The sequence below is a fragment of the Rattus rattus genome, chromosome 9, assembly GCF_011064425.1.
Source record: "Rattus rattus isolate New Zealand chromosome 9, Rrattus_CSIRO_v1, whole genome shotgun sequence".
NCBI classification, from domain to species: domain Eukaryota; kingdom Metazoa; phylum Chordata; class Mammalia; order Rodentia; family Muridae; genus Rattus; species Rattus rattus.
This window is the reverse complement of record NC_046162.1, coordinates 83,096,411-83,112,196: the sequence shown is the minus strand read 5'-3', so window position 1 is coordinate 83,112,196 and position 15,786 is coordinate 83,096,411. Positions and strand designations below refer to the sequence as shown.

The window sequence follows — 15,786 nt, the reverse complement described above, 5'->3', positions numbered from 1 at the left end:
GCTGAGATTTGCGTGTGTTTAAAGGTAGACAACTCGCCATCTCCCCAGACTGCCTCGTGTTAACCATGTCCTTTCCGTAGTCTTTGGATAGACAGGGACTGCTGTCACAGGCTCTCTGGCTTTTGCTAAGCCATTGCCTTATATTATCTCCCCAGAGTGACTAAAGCGCTCCTGTTTAATATTTGCTGAGTCTGCTAGTTACAGATGGCAGAAGGAGGTTGTGGTAGCAAGCTTGTGAAGAAGGAAATTAGTGTGGCTTATCTATTTTCTACATATTGCCAACCTGTCCAAGCAAACCCATTATGTGGAAAACTGATAAGCAGCTCTGTCTTTCTCCTGATGCCCTGGCCTGTGCAGCACCGCGCCCTACTCTGGAGAACCTGGGTCAGGGTTTCAGCTTGCTAGTACTGTGTCTGGAATGCCTATAGAATAGGTGAACACTGTGCCCCCATGGATTCCCCTAACTCTGGAGGAGAGAAGGGATGGGAGGATGAAAGGGCCTATTTTCCCCCTCATAGTCCTCAAGTTCAAAGACACAGCTGGTGTCTCAGTGGTGCCAGCGCATCTGGAGCAGCCCAGTTAGTGGAGAAGTAGCTGTCCCTCTGTGCCCTTTCCGTTGTTAGTCTCTGACGTCCCTTGCTGGTCCCTGGTGGATCACTGGCCCAAGTCCTGCCTTTTTACTAGGCCTATTTGAATTCCTGTGTACTGATCTGTCTTACCAGTAGGATCTCTAGGCAGTGGGCAGTAAGTGCAGGCTACACGGCATGAGGAAGCTTATTGAAGATCTTGTTTCTGCATCTTTCACAACTACAATGCTAACGCATTCTGTTTCTCAAAGAACTCTGTAACCGACGTCTCACCATTTGTACAGCTTTTCCTCGCTCCTTCTGACATTGTCTTAGACTTGAGGTGCGGCTTTATCCTTCTTATCTATCCTATTTTCAGGAATGACCCAGGGCTAGATCCTAAGGTATTCTCTGGGTTTCTTCTAAAACTCACCATCTCCTTACAGGTAGGTTTTTGCTTCAATCTTTTAAACTTACCATCAACTCAAATGTTTTCAAGTCCAGTACAATCAAGACTTATTCTTGTATTCTAAAAATCAAACTGACCTTAGCCCAAGAAGGAAGAGTACCCCAGAAGATGGAATACTCCAGAGAATGTCAGGAATGTCTCTCTGAAGCACCCCAACAATCCCTAATTGTTTCCATTCAGAGCATTGTTCATGGGTTGTGGTCCAAGTGAGTACATGTTGAGGACTGAGTGGCTAAGTGATAGAGTGTGTGCTTAACATAAAGCCCTGCACACACACAAGGAAAGAGTGAGTGCATGTGGTGTGTAGTGTGGTTCAGAGTGCTTACAGCATGGCGGGAAAGCTCAAAAATCCAGTCTGTTAAGGAAGACAGTCATGGCAGGTAGGGCACAGTGCTCCCATCCTGAAATCCATCCTGGGAAGTAGAGACAGGAAATCGGGGTCATCCTCAACTGCACACGGAGTTCAAAGACAACCTGGTCCTTGTGAGACTCCCATCAGAAGGAATGAGAGTCCAAATCACCTCCTCTGCCAGGAAGATAAAGTGAGGAGCAGTGGGACGGAGCAGAGGGCCTGCCTCCTGCTGCACAGGACAGGCTACCAGCCGCTCCAACGAGTTAGCACAGAGATGTCGCAGTGCTATCCCAGTCAGGCTCCCAAGCGTGCTCAGTGCAATCGTGATCCATTGTGTCCACCTCAGATAGAAGAGTGGGACCCGTACTTCATTTCCTTCTCCGGTACTAAAAATGGAGCCCAGGGCCTGATCTATGGTGAGCACACCCTCAGCCCCCAGAGTTTCTTTTAGGGTAAAGTTTGCTAATGGATTACTTTTTGACATGGGTCCACTATGGAAATTTTTTGAAAATCATGTAATTTCTCTTTAGATTGTGAGAGAGCTGAGGTAGAGTGGTTGATAACTAATGCCTCCCATAGCAACCTTAGAGAACGCTGTCTTCCATGAAGTGCCTGTCATGTACTCCCCTTTCAAATAGAGACCAATGTGTTCTTTTTTTTTTTTTTTTTTTTTTTTCTATTTTTCAGAGCTGGGGACCCGAAACCCAGGGCCTTGCGCTTGAAACAGGCAAGCTCTATCACTGAGCTAAATCCCCAACCCCGAGACCAATGTGTTCTTAATAGGTCATAAAACCCCCTGGCTTCCCCTGGAGTCCATATAGAGGGCTGTAATTAGCAGGCTTGGAGCTCTCTGGTTTGAGTGGTCTTCGCTGTCTGTGTACCCAGAAAGTTTTCCCACCGAGGTCGGTAATAAGTCTCTTTTCGTGTCATAGAATCCTGGTTTCCCGGATCTCTCTTGATTACAGGATTTATATTCTAACTCTCCAGACTCGTGCCATCCAGGCCTTTGGGATTCATCCCAAGAAAGAAGCATCTTAGTTCTTCCTATTTTATTTACTTTTGTTTTTGCTTTCGAGACAAGGTCTTCCTGTACCCTGGCCCCCACCCAGCTACACCTTCCAACTGTGTACCACCACATCAGGCCTGTTTGGTTATTCCAGGTGTGATCATGGCTGTGACCTTGCAGCACCCGTACCGATTCAGCCACCAAAGCACTAGGATCATAGGTAGGCATCGCCAATGCTAGCTAGCCTGGGCTATTTTTTATAGGTAGGCAGCACTGATGCTAGCCTGTGCTTTTCTTTTCTTTCTTTTTTTTTTTTTTTTTTTTTTTTTTTTTTTTTTTTTTTTTTTTTTTTTTGAAGTTCCTATTCTGGCATCAGGGTCATTTTTTTCCCCAGCTTGAACCTTTCTGTTCTCTGTCCAGTGTTCAATATGTAGTCATTTCATTTAGGTCTCTTACTTAGGAACTGTTTGCCATATCACATAGTACAGCTTTTTGTTTCACATCAAGGATCTTATTTCTCTACCCTACCATCCTCTGCCTCCCGGCTGCAAAGACTCTTACCTATACCTACACCTAACTCAGAGTCTCTCAGATCCAGAACAGACCTTCACCCTTTCCTCTGTCCAAAGCAGTCCTCAATATTCAATGTCTAGTTCACACCTGATTTTTTTTTTTTTTTTTTTTTTTTTTTTTTTTTTTTTTTTTTTTTTTTTACTATTTTGCTCTCGTCCAAGGGAAAGGAAGAAAGGAAAGCGAAGGAGTTGAGGGGAAGGAGAGAGGAGAAAGGTGGGGAGGGAGAGAGGAGAGAGAGAGAGAGAGAGAGAGAGAGAGAGAGAGAGAGAGAGATTGATTCTGAACACTCCTTTTGTGTCGGCATCTCTGTGAGGTGCTTTGGAAAGACTCCAGCCAGGCATGGAAGGGCTCTTTGATAATATCTGACGGGTGGGTAAGAATTTCGGGCACCTGGCCAAGATACACACTGCCTGTAATCGTTAACTCAGTCTGTAAACAGTTCAAACGGCACCGAGAGGCCGTCCTTTATTACATTAGAAGAAGCCTTTCATCTCTCTTGCTCAGAAGCCAGGCATCCAGGATTGGCCTCCACTATGGCTTTGCAGCCATGGTATTCTGTGCACAGCACCAAGACCCAGGACATGCAGGAACATATAATAGGGCCTTCTCCAAATGACTGACTTTCAAGCTTTATGCATTGGAGCAATAATTAAGGAACTTCCTGTTGCTTTGCACCTGGCTGATGCTGGGAAGGAAAAGTGTGGGGGGTGGGGCCAGGGACAATCAGCAGGGAAGGAGGTAGAAACTTCATTTCCCATCCACACTCGTGTCTGCAAACTCTGGAACCTCCCCCCTCACATTTCATTCTGCCCCTTGGCTCCACACTGCGTTTGGTCCTGAGTATTTGATGTTTCCAATAAGCTATACAATGGCTCACTATGCCCAGACCCTACTTTAGGGTCTAAGCCATGCTATGGAGCCCCCACCTCGGCAGGAGCCAAAGATAACAAACATTCCTGCCCTGGAGGTACTAGCTAACTGAGACCTTAAGACAATACTAGATCTATAGGAGAGATAAGCTGTCCAGAGTTTATAGTAAGTGCCAAGTAAGCTGTACAATGGGTTTTATGGGAGCTCACAGTGAGAGAGTAGCCGTGCACACAGGGCCAACGGGGAAACCCCACTGCCCTCTGTGAAAAGAACATTTTTCAGTGTGTTAAAAAAAAATGTAGCTTCTTTCAAGTCTCTCTTTCACTTCCTTTCTCTAATGAAAGTCGCTGAGCAATTGAGTGTTTTGTGCACTTCACTGAAATCGTTAAACTTGTGAGTTTTGTGTTTGTCTTTTGAAACCAAGTCTCACGTAGTCTAGGCGGAGAATGACCTTGAGCTCCTGATCCTCTGCCCTCCACCTCCCCGGCACTGGGATCACAAGCGTGACCCGCCACACCCAGGGTTTGCCATGCTGGTGAACAGATGTAGGCTTTGTTTGTACTGCGAGAGCATTCTTATCAACTGAGCCGCACAAGCAGCCCCTTAACCTTGTCTCAGCCTTTAGAGAAGGGGCAGAGTTCCGAGGCCTGTTTTCCCACTGGGTGTTCTGGACCCTAACAATGATACAGGAAACCCAGTTGCGACTCACCAAAGCACCTTAGCGACCAAAGACACTGACCCTGCCTCCTTTCTTCATTTTAGACATGGTCTTGCTCTGTAGCCTAGCCTTAAACTCAAGGCAATCCTCCTGCCTGTGTCCCAGACACTGGGATTATTGATATTAGCCACCATGCCAAATATAGGAAAGCCCTTTTCTGATTAATATTTTTGAAAATGTTCAAGTGTAGAGACTAATGTCAGAAAGAGGTCATTTGACAAAGCCTTTGTTTGTTTGTTTGTTTGTTGTTTGTCTCCAGCCTAGGCCTCAAACTTCCTGTGTAGTCAAGGACCATCTTGAGCTTGTGTCTCCCTGCTCCACATCCCAGGTTCTGGGATTATAGGCGTGACCCACCATGTCTAGTTTCTTCAGTGCTGGGCGGTCAAGTCCAAGCCCTTGTGCATATTAGGTAAGCACTCTACCAGCCTATCTAGATGCCTAGTCCTAGGCCCTGTTTAAACAGGTATGTAATAAAACCTCACTTGAATATTCTAGAAGCCAATCATCAAAGATCCAGGGTTTGTCCCTTCTACCAAAATCTCGAGTGTAAGCAGCTAAAGTCTTCCTCTGCAGAACAGGAGTTTAGCATTTGCCTCGCTCTTCCCAACTAAAGGAAAACAGAGCCAGGAGACATTCTTCCCAGGAAGGCACAGGCTGCCGTAGACCCGAACTCCTCATCCAACTCCCATTTCAGTTGTTTACTTTGCATTTTGCTCAGATTTCTGGGTCATCTTATTTATTTTGCATTTGAGGTTTGTCTGTTTCTCTCCATCTGGATTTTTCTGTGCTGATTCTGAAGATAGCTTTGGGGAACTGGGATAAAAAAGAAGTCAGAGCTGCCGACTGTGTTCTCGTTTGTGCCCAGCTCCCAGCCTTCGGTGTATTCAGTAAACTGAGTGTGTGCGCTGTATGTGTGTATGAGGGAGGTTGGGGGATGTCCCCTCAGTGTCCATCAGGGCTCGGGCCCCAGCTCACTGACTTGCTAAGGATGAGCGAGGGCGTCCTTCCTTTCATCTGAGACAACTGACATTTTCCCTGTTTCAAGGGAAAGGTGGCAATTCGATCTCTAAAGAAATCCGTCCATCCCTTCATGCAAGCGCAGACACTAAGTCAATCAGGATGGCTCAACACCGTTCATGGTGGACGGGAGGGCGGTTATTTGAGTCCCATTTAAGTGGCAGAATCACAGAAACCCAGAGTTCATATAGTACTTGTGTAAGGAAACTTGCTCTCTGATGGCTCAGCCCCAGGCACTGGTTAGCTCTGAGGTCACCGGCAGCCTCAATGTGGTGGGGAGGTGACAGAGGAATCCTCTGATTTTCTTCATGAATACAGAATCTGCCTTTTGAGACATGACCAATCTTGACTTTTGGCTTCCCTCCCTGGTTGTTTTTCTTCTATTTAGTGGAGAAAATGCCAGGAATTGTTGTCTCCTTTTCCAGTCCCTGTTGCACAAGTTCATGGTGTAGCAGAACACTTGTAGAAGGTTTGCTAAAATTCACGTAGGTGACCTGGTGCATCTGACGTGGGGCCTGAAACTCCCTGAAAATTCGTGGGTGGGGTTGGTGCTTCTGGCCTGGAGACTGTGTTAGAGCCACTGCCCTAGGCTACTCCCCACCTTATAGTCATTGTGACCTAACCGTTTCAGCTGTCATCGTATGGAAACAGCCAAACATTGCTTGAGACAGATTGGCTTTCATCTTTCCTAAGTGACCACTTGATTACGATAGATTTTTGTCTTGCTTGCAGAGATAAAACGCAGCCTTAGAGGTCACGTCCCCAAGGCTAGGTCAGTTGCCTACCTACCACCACCAGCCATTCAATGTCTTATTGACTTGAAAACAGCAGGCGGCACTGGGAGCCTGCCCTAGGGAAAACAATTAACTAGACTACAGAACTGGCCATGCGGCCCAGGGGATGGAGCCAGTGCTCTGGCTCAGTCTCTGCCATTCTTCAGGGCGAAGGTTCCCAGTTTGCCCTGCCCTCCATTTTCCTTTGTTCTACTTTCTTGAGCCAGTGAATCCCTTAGTCTGTGCTAAAACCAACAGGATGGCTGGGCAGTGCTACAGAAGCCCAGCACTTGGGAGTTCAAGGTCAGCTTGGTCTACACAGAGTTCCAGGATAGCCCAAGCTACTTGGTAAGACCCTGACTCAAAACAAAACAAAAAACTAGTTGGGGCCAGTGAGAAGGTTCATTGGGCAAAGGCACTTGATGCTAATATTACAAACCTGACACACTGAGTCCTATCCCCAGAGCCCACATGAAGGTAGAGAGGGGTAGACAGACGCCACGAAGTTGTTCTGTGACCTCTACGTGAGCACCGTGACATGCTCTCTCTCTCTCTCTCTCTCTCTCTCTCTCTCTCTCTCACTCACACACACACACACACACACACACACACACACACACACACCAGAAACAGCAACAATATTAATCATATTCAATTTAAAAAAAGACCCAAGCCGGTTTGAGCTGCCCTGTGGCATAGCAAATAACACAGCATCATCCCTCTGGACTCACTGTGAAGTCAGCTCAGATGAGCCCACAAACAGCCACAAACTTCGTTTTCTGGCACTTTTTCCTTCTGAACATTTTCATGTTACTCTTAGCATTTAAAATGCTCCATCCTGGGCTGGAGAAATGGGTCGGTGGTTAAGAGCGCTGACTGCTCTTCCAGAGGTCCTGAGTTCAATTCCCAGCAACCACCTGGTGGCTCACAGTCATCTGTAATGGGATTGATGCCCTCTTCTGGTGTGTCTGAAGACAGCTACAGTGTACTCACATACATGAAATAAATCTTTAAAAGAATAAAAAACGCCCCATCCTACGGCCAGGTCTAAAGACAGAAACACTGTTTTGCAAGTTTGTACCTCCAATTCGTCCACTCAAACTCTAGCTTCTTCTTGTTGCTGCTGGGGTAGCACATCACTGTGTAGTCCAGGATGGCTTAGAACTCACTATGTAGCCCAGGTTGCCCAGGCTGACCTCCAGCTTACAGTCCTCCTGCTTTATCCTCCTGAGTCCCAGCCATACAAACGTGGATCACCAAGCCAGGCTCAAACCACCATTCTCATCACCAACTGCCTACCAGGTTCAAAGGTCGTCTCTCCTTCAGCCTCTTCCGTGACCAAGATGTTCCCTGTTGAAGGCTACCCCTCCACGTTCAGTTTACCCCTTTGGATAATGAACATCTTTTGTTCTGTTTTTAAAAACATGGAACACATCCTGGATTTGCATGCCATCCTCACACAGAGGCCATGCTAATCTCTGCGTCCTTCCAACTTTAGCAGGTGAGCTACTGAAGCAAGCACCCTAGCCGCAGCCCCATTTCTCAGGTTAGGACACCGACTCCTCCCCTCCTACCGTCCAGTCTGTCAACAGATACTCTCAGCGCTTCTCCCACAACATCCTCAATTCACCCCTCATAACTGCCGCTGTGCCTCAGGTCAAGCCCTCATGGAGCCAGTCCTGGTTCTGGGATAGCTGGTTTTTGTCTCTACCCATTTTCATTCCACTCTCGGTTTAATCTTCACAGTAAAATTAAGATGCTCACAACAGCGAATGTCCTATTTTTTTTTTTTTTTTTTGAGAGGAGAGGGGTGTTTGGGAGAGAATTTTGCTCTGTGTACCCAGGGTAACCTTGTACCCATTGTGTTGCCCAGGCTGGCCTCCAACTCATGATCACTCAGCCAGCCTCAGCCTCCAGAGTGCTAGCATGATAGGCACTAGCCCCAGAGCCCACCCAATACTGTTTCAATGTAAGCACCTCTTATTCAGAACAAGAGTCTTCTCTTTAGGGTGAGTCCTTTTGTTTGTATGGGAGAACAAACTCTCGTCTCTTTTTCTCCCCTACAACTCTTCCCAAATTCTCTACACCTACTCAGGTCCTCCCCCTCTCTCTTTTTCTTTATTAAAAAAAAAAAAATCCCAAGAAACACACACACATGCATGCGCAAACGGAAACAAAAATATACAAGCAAAAGACCAATAGGACAAAAAATACTCAAATAAAGCAAAATGAGACAAAAAGTCTACCACAAAAACAGAACAAGACTACCATCTAGTTCAGTCTGTGTTGGTGAGTGTGGGGCCTGTCCTGAAGTGTGGTTGGTCTACCCAGTGAGACTCCATTGGAGAAATCTAATTTTTCCCTTACAAATAGTTGTCCACTATAGAAAGCTTCTTAATTGGGGGTGGGAACCCATGTCTACTCCCCCCTCTCTGAGCTGGGACCCCCTCTAGCTTGAACCTGTGCGGGTCCACTGTGTGGCTGCCTGCCGAGTTGGTAAGCTGAGATGGGTGTGAGGTCATGTGGGTATCAGCCCTGCTGTGTCTGCTGTGTCTGCTGTGTCTGCTGTGTCTGCAAGCCACTGTTTCCTCGGTGTGAGCCATCCTTCACCTCTGGTCCGGAGAATCTTTCTGCCTCCTCTCCACTTAGAGCCTTGAGCCCTGGAGGGAGGGGAGAAGGGGGAGGGAGGGAGAGAAGGATTTAATGAAGACATCCATTTAGGATAGAGTGCTCCAAAGTCTCTCACTCTCCGCACATTAGACCCTGGCTCTACACAGGCAAGTAGCCTTCACAGTGTTGACCCCACCTCAGCTCTCCACACATCATGTTTAAATTATTTGTACTATTACGTGTGTGTGTGTGTGTGTGTGCATGCGTGCGTGCATGCAGTCATGCATGTACCATGGCAAGTGCATGGAGGTCAGAGGACAGCCTTTGGGAGACTCCTTCCACTTGGGCATCTGGAGACCAGGCTCAGTTTATCTGGTCTTTATGACAAATATCCACCTCAGAGGCCCAGCTAAGACTCTCTCAGAAATGGTTTTTTTTTTTTTTTTCAAAGGAAGACTTGTGAGAAACGGATTACAAAGGCACTTTCCCCTGGCCTAACCCTTTGTTTCTTCTCAAGGCTAAAGCAAGATGTTCCAAAAAAAATCCATTTGAAAGGTGTCAATAGACCAGAACCCCTTTTTTTTAAAATGGCTGATTTTCTCCTATCCAAAACCTCCCCCCTTTAAGAGCTATTTGAAGACCCTAACAATCCCGCAGGGCCTGCTGGCTGTGCCACAGACAGAGTGTAGTACTAGATAACAGACCTTGGGGATCATCGTTGACCTTGTATACATCATGTGTGTTCTGGCCTCAAGGAGACTGAGGGCAAACCCAGCACAATTTTAGGAAGAAAGTAGATGGCTCATCAAATACCTGTCAACTTGTAAAGAGCACTCTTTAGTACCATTCTGATATGTCCACAAGGAATGTGTCTATGCACGTCTGCCCATCTATTCATGCTTGGCGGTCACATCCAGAGATTCCCTGTACAGGAACACTGGGTACCATTTGATCCTTCCTTCTTACAGAGGGTTTGGAGGAAAGTGTAGGGACTGTTATTTTGGGGAGAAAGACAGCTCCAGACACAGGTCTGGCAAAGCCCAGGCTTAGTATCAGCTTAGTGGCAGACAGTAGTTAGTGATTTGGCTAGGAGGGGGACTCAGCCTTTGAAGTATCCCGGGTGGGTGTTGGCTTAGCCAGCAGATATGCGGCTGTTTCCGAGGTCAGCCTACCTGAGTAGAGAAGCAAGGCCTGGTGACTGGGTGCCAGCTACTCTTGCACCACAAGAATCCATTTACAAGCTTGTACACAGGAGTACCCGCCCGGACAGAGAACAAACAGTAAGAAAGAAGAGCAGAGGAAAGTGCCCTCAGTGCAGTCACTGTGTCAACAGAAATGGCAGATAAGGCGGCTTTTATGAAGAGGGATGTAGTGCGCGCGGGGAGAGTCCATGCACCTGTGGTTGGTGATTCAGAAACTTGGTGCCATATTATATGACTCTATGAGGCCGCCTTATGTCCTGGCCACCCCATGATAGCTGATGTCATATAATTACCACTTGGTAACTGGGCCGAGAGGAAAATATTGGAAGAAAGCCAGAGGAAGGTGTACGTCTATCTTAGCTGAAGATAGACGTGAAATCCATCAGAACCCGTGAAATACATGGCAGTTAGAATCTCTTTTCTACATGGGTGGAGTCGTCATCAGACTAATGGAGATTGATTCCTAGTGCAGATGGCATGCGATCTGTCCCGCCCATTTCTGTGACAAATATGTTCTCGCTTAAATGTATTCTAATGGGGGAGAGTTGCTGGAGAGATGGCCCAGCGGTTCAGAGCACTTGTTTGTCCTCTAGAAGACTGGGTTCAGTTCCCAAAACCCACATATTTGTTCAAAACTACCCAAGCTCCAGTTGAAGGGGACCTGATGCCCTCTTCTGACCTCCATGGGCAGCAGGCACACATACGGTACACAAACATATGCAAGCAAGACGCTCATACATGTAAGTCAATCTAAAAATAATGTTTAATGTATTCGATGGATCTTAGAAGAGAGCTCAGTTGGGAAACTGACTTCCCACACAAGCCTAAGAACCTGAGTGTGGATCTCAGCATCCAGTTGAAAAGCTGGATGCAGCCGCATTCATCTATGACCTCAGTACTGGGAGGTGAGGCCAGAGTTGAGAGGTAAATTCCTGGAGGTCTCTTACTGATCCAGGTTCTAGATCCAGGTTCAGCGAGAGATGTTATCACAAAAATAAGGTGGTAAGTAACCAAGGATGACATGCAAAGTAGAATACAATAAAAATAAAAGTATGTAAATGGATTTCTGTGGCTCGACCAATAACCAACTTATTGTATCTTAAGTGGGAACAAGGTCTGGACTATTCCTGCTGGCTGACATCCATTTAGGATGGATTGAGGATTGGACTGAGTTCCAGACTCACTTAGCTCCTCTTTCAATTGTTTGCTGTTTTAAAAAGTGCTTAGTGTGTAATTCAAACAAGCACACTCCTGGGAGACCAAAAGCTCAAGCTTTTTATACCAAAGAATTCATTTATTGATCATTATGTTAGGAGACTGCCAGGTGAGATAGGAAGACAAGCCTCCCCTGAAATTACACTCTCATATAAAGTGCAAAGTAAGAAATAGTGTACAATCTAAAAAGGCACAAGATGTTTTGGGCATTTCTATAAGCGATCCCCCCATGAAAGAAGCAGTGCATACACTTGAAGGCTAATGGGATTTGCATCTGTCCTAACAGAGTGTGAGAACTGTCGGACCATTTGTTTTGGACAAGAAGTACACTTAGGAAAGAAACAGAAATGACACCAAGGAGACAAGCAGAAGTCATACTTTGTAGCCATACTGTGTGTAGAAATAGCTTGTGTCTTAAATATGGGATTTCGGGGTTGGGGATTTAGCTCAGTGGTAGAGTGCTTGCCTAGCAAGCGCAAGGCCCTGGGTTCAGTCCCCAGCTCCGAAAAAAAAAAAGAAAAGAAAAAAAAAATATGGGATTTCATCACTACAGTGATCTTTTTGGATATTGTTCTCTTAAAATTTATTATTATTTTTTATTATTATTATTGATAGGTTATTTCTCCTCCGGTGAAATGAGCCAATTCAAGCCAAATAAGATTATATTAAATGCAGATTTATTGGGAAGCCGCTCTCAGGATTGTTCACTGGTCCCATGGACGAAGGCCAGAGAAATCACCATGGGAAAGGAGAGAGAGAGAAGGGGGAAGAGGGAAATCAATAAGAGTATTGTCAGAGAGAGGGAGAAGAGGAGAGAGAGAAGAAAAAGAAAGAGACCAAAATGTCTGGATTATATAGGGAAGAGGGGGGAAGGGCAGCCCAACCTCTGGACAAGTTGGGGACAGTATGCCAGGTAGGGACTGAGGGATACTGGGAGAACCTGGAGACCAGGTCTGCTTTGATGCCTAAAACCTGCATTTCAAGTCCCTTGTCACAGGGTCCCAAACCAAACATTATTATTATTATTATTATTATTATTATTATTATTATTATTATTATTTTATTATTTTATCATTATCATTATCATTACTATAAACAGGCCAGGAATTCACTATGTAGACCAGGCTGGCTGAACTCGCAGAGCTCCACCTGCCTCTACCTCCTCAGTGCTGGGATTAAAGGCATGCACCACCACACATGACCTATTAACTTTATTTTTAATTGTGTTTATGTGTACACCTGCATTTGGGCACACGCGTGAGTGCGGATGCCCTCTGAGGCATTGGCTCTCTTTCCCTGGAGCTGTAATTACAGGCAGTGTGAGCAGCCCAACACAGCACTAGGAACTTAACTCAGATTCTCTGAAAAAGCAAGACACACTTCTTATCTGCTTAGGACCTCTCTCTAGCCCTGTTCCTCCTACTTTTGATAAAGATTCAGCTAGGGAAGATCACTCACATCCTAGAAGTGCCAGCGTTAAAGTGCAAAAACAAGTTTACTGCTTCCAGGGGCCGTACAGCGCTATACTTGATAGGACAAGGTCTGAATTTAGTTCAGATTGTTGATGTCTGGACAGAGCAATGATGGGGCTAGCATTTTGTTTAGGAAGGTTGTTCCTACAGCGACACAGAGACATTTAGAATGCTGAGAGACTGGTTAGAGCCTCTGACTCTGGGGACAGAAGGGGAGTGATTAGATACAGGAAGGACTCGTAGTGGCTCTGTGGTGCTCAGTGTGGTCTCCAGGGAAAGGGTGGAGACAGTAACAAAGGTAAGTCAGACAAGAGGGCTTATTGACTCAGCGTGGCATGCTGGGAGAAGGTGATACTTAGGTTCCATATATCTGAGTTCCCGGGTACCATTAAGACAACTGGTGTCTAGTGGACCCACGGAACCACAGGCCAGGTTGACCTTGGGGACCTGACATAGGAATCATCTGAAAATACCAGATATAGAGGAACTCCTGAGGAGAGTGCCTACTAAAGATAGAGAGTGTATCCTCAGGAAGTGTGGGTGTGTCTACACGAGAGGGAAAGGGAAGGAGGAAGAGGAAAGATTACAAAGGGAGGATAGTCAGAAGTGCAGCGCCAGCCCAGGCAGCCCAGCGTATCACAGACAATGAGGAAGATCCAGTGTCCAGGCTCACATCGTCAAGGGACACTTCTCTGCAATTAGTTTTGATGTCTTTCTCAGGAAACAACGGACACCATTATGTTCAGACACTTTTTTTTCCCCCTCTCTTCTCAGCCCTGTTTATGGGGGCAATTAGTCAAGAGGGCCACTTTCCTAGTAAAGATGCGTTTAGTTGGCACACATTTAATTTGCGCTAGTGAGAACTGTCAGTTTTATTGCTAACAAATCAAAGTAGCCCTTGCTCTGTCCTCTTGCTCCTTACCCTCTCTCTCTCTCTCCATTCTCCCCCCCCACATACTCATGCAGACCTCTACTCCTCTACTCTCTCTCTCTCTCTGCCTTTCTCTGTCCCTACTCCTTCAACTCCCCTCCCCATGCCCTAAATAAACTCTATTCTATACTATAAAAAAAAAAAAAAGGAAAAATGTGCAGGCTTTTATCAAATCACTGGAGAGCGGTTGCTTTGCCTTGGGTCTCCCTCCTCCTCCAAGAAAACTCTTATAAAGACCGAGTTCACTCCATGCTTCCTCATGTGGTCTACCAAGCACCGGTAGCTTGAGTCTGTGAAGTCTATGGCCAGGGTTCAGTCACAAGCTCCGTGCCCACTGTGTTGTCTCTTCTGTCTTGAGATAACCTGCCTCGTGAGGTGGGTGGTGCAAATGAGAATAGAATAGCTAATGGGGGACTATAAAGCACTTTGCAACATCAAAGGTAAACATAATCTTAATTCAGGTTAAAGAGCTCCATTAGCGGAGGGAAGCATAAAAAGGACAAAGGGTAGTGGTGCTTGGTACCTAAGTAACTGTGCAGATCAAAAGTGCTGTATTGATCGCTGTTGCCCTGTGAACTCTCCAACCGAGGAATTTGGCTCCCTCCCTGACCCTCGAAGCACCTCTACCCACTCAGTATGCCCATGGCGTTTCTCTGAGTCTCCTGACCAACGTCAACAGGAACTTCTGTTCAGGGCCAGCTTGATAACTGAGTGAGTCTTCTTCCGGTTACCAGCTCTAGGCTATCTTCTCAGTATCTTAACTCTCTGTGCCTAACATGAAAAATAGAGAGGTTTGAGCACCTAGGGAGCAGCAAAGAGCGCATAGTCCACAAAAACCAAGTCAAGGGTTGTTTGGACTATTTACACATACCCGTGCCTTTGGTGTGAGGTAGCGTATAGACATCCTCCGGGGCTGGGTAGGCTGCAGGCTGATCAGGCCTTGGAAGCTGAAACAAAGGCTGCTAATCATGGGTTTCATGTGTATCAACTTTTTTGAGAATAAAGGATAGAGAAAGAAGTTACTTCATTTCTCACAGGTAAGCAGAAAGACTCCCTCGGAGGAAAAATTCAGAATAGTACAGGGACTGAACCGAAGTTCCCAGAACTTCTCTGTACAGACCACTGGGCCTGGCCGTCATAAAATCTTAGTAGGGATTGAAGTTCACCCAAGACATTCAGCCAGCTAAAGCTAAAGCCCGTCCCTGGGGGAACAAGAGCTTCTTTTGGGCAATGTTAAAGGGATGTTTTCTTAAACTGATTTAATAGCCTTTAAATGACTTCTCCCCCAAGATAGCTTTGGGTCAAGTCTGAAGATTCTCTTCAGGGCCCCAAATGACAAGAGAGCGCTTCCAAAGCCATGGACAGAGACCAAATTAGTCTAGGCATGCATTTCACATTCCTCTAATCTCAATGTGGACCTCTCCCTCCTTGAATTTGCATTTCCTGTGCTATATTTGGCATGTGGTTTTAAGATCCTGTGTGTGTGCATGCGTATACTGGGCTGTAGTAGGCTTCTGACTGACTTGTCCATGCTCACAGACGGTCCTTTGGCAAGTGTTGGTGGGAGGGCTTTTTGCAGTATTTCTTGGTTCCCCACACTGATCCTGAGAGAGGATGAGGTCACTAAGAAGGTCTTCCTGGAAAAGGCGAGTCTTTCTCACAATAATAGAGGAGGCTTAGGCATGCTGGGTAAAAGGAAAGTCAAGAACTCTCTCTTTTTATGAGGTCCAAAATCTATAGAGCTAACTTTGAGTTTATAAGCAGTCCATAGGCAGCACACGTATGCTTGTATAACAGCCCTGGGGAAGAAGAGTTCAAGGCCAGACTCCAGAGAGGAGGGTTGGGAAGGTTTGCAGGTTTCTGACGAGAAAGCAGGAATCTAAAAATAGTCATTTCCTGATCAAATGAAAAGGCGTTCACCATTCCTCAGAAAATTGGGCATTGCACTACCTGAGGACCCAGCTATACCTCTCTTGGTCATATACCCAAATGATGCTCCAACATATAACAAG

The 15,786-nt window shown here is 46.1% G+C and overlaps 1 protein-coding gene and 1 non-coding gene across 2 annotated transcripts in view; one reads left to right on the top strand and one right to left on the bottom strand.

Moving 5' to 3' along the window:
* Positions 1 to 15,786, top strand: part of Rnf43 (ring finger protein 43) — a 73,229-nt gene that overhangs the window by 23,824 nt on the left and 33,619 nt on the right. The window lies entirely within an intron of this gene.
* Positions 7,763 to 7,866, bottom strand: LOC116910632. The gene has a single exon (XR_004389171.1). It is a non-coding gene; the product is annotated as a U6 spliceosomal RNA (small nuclear RNA).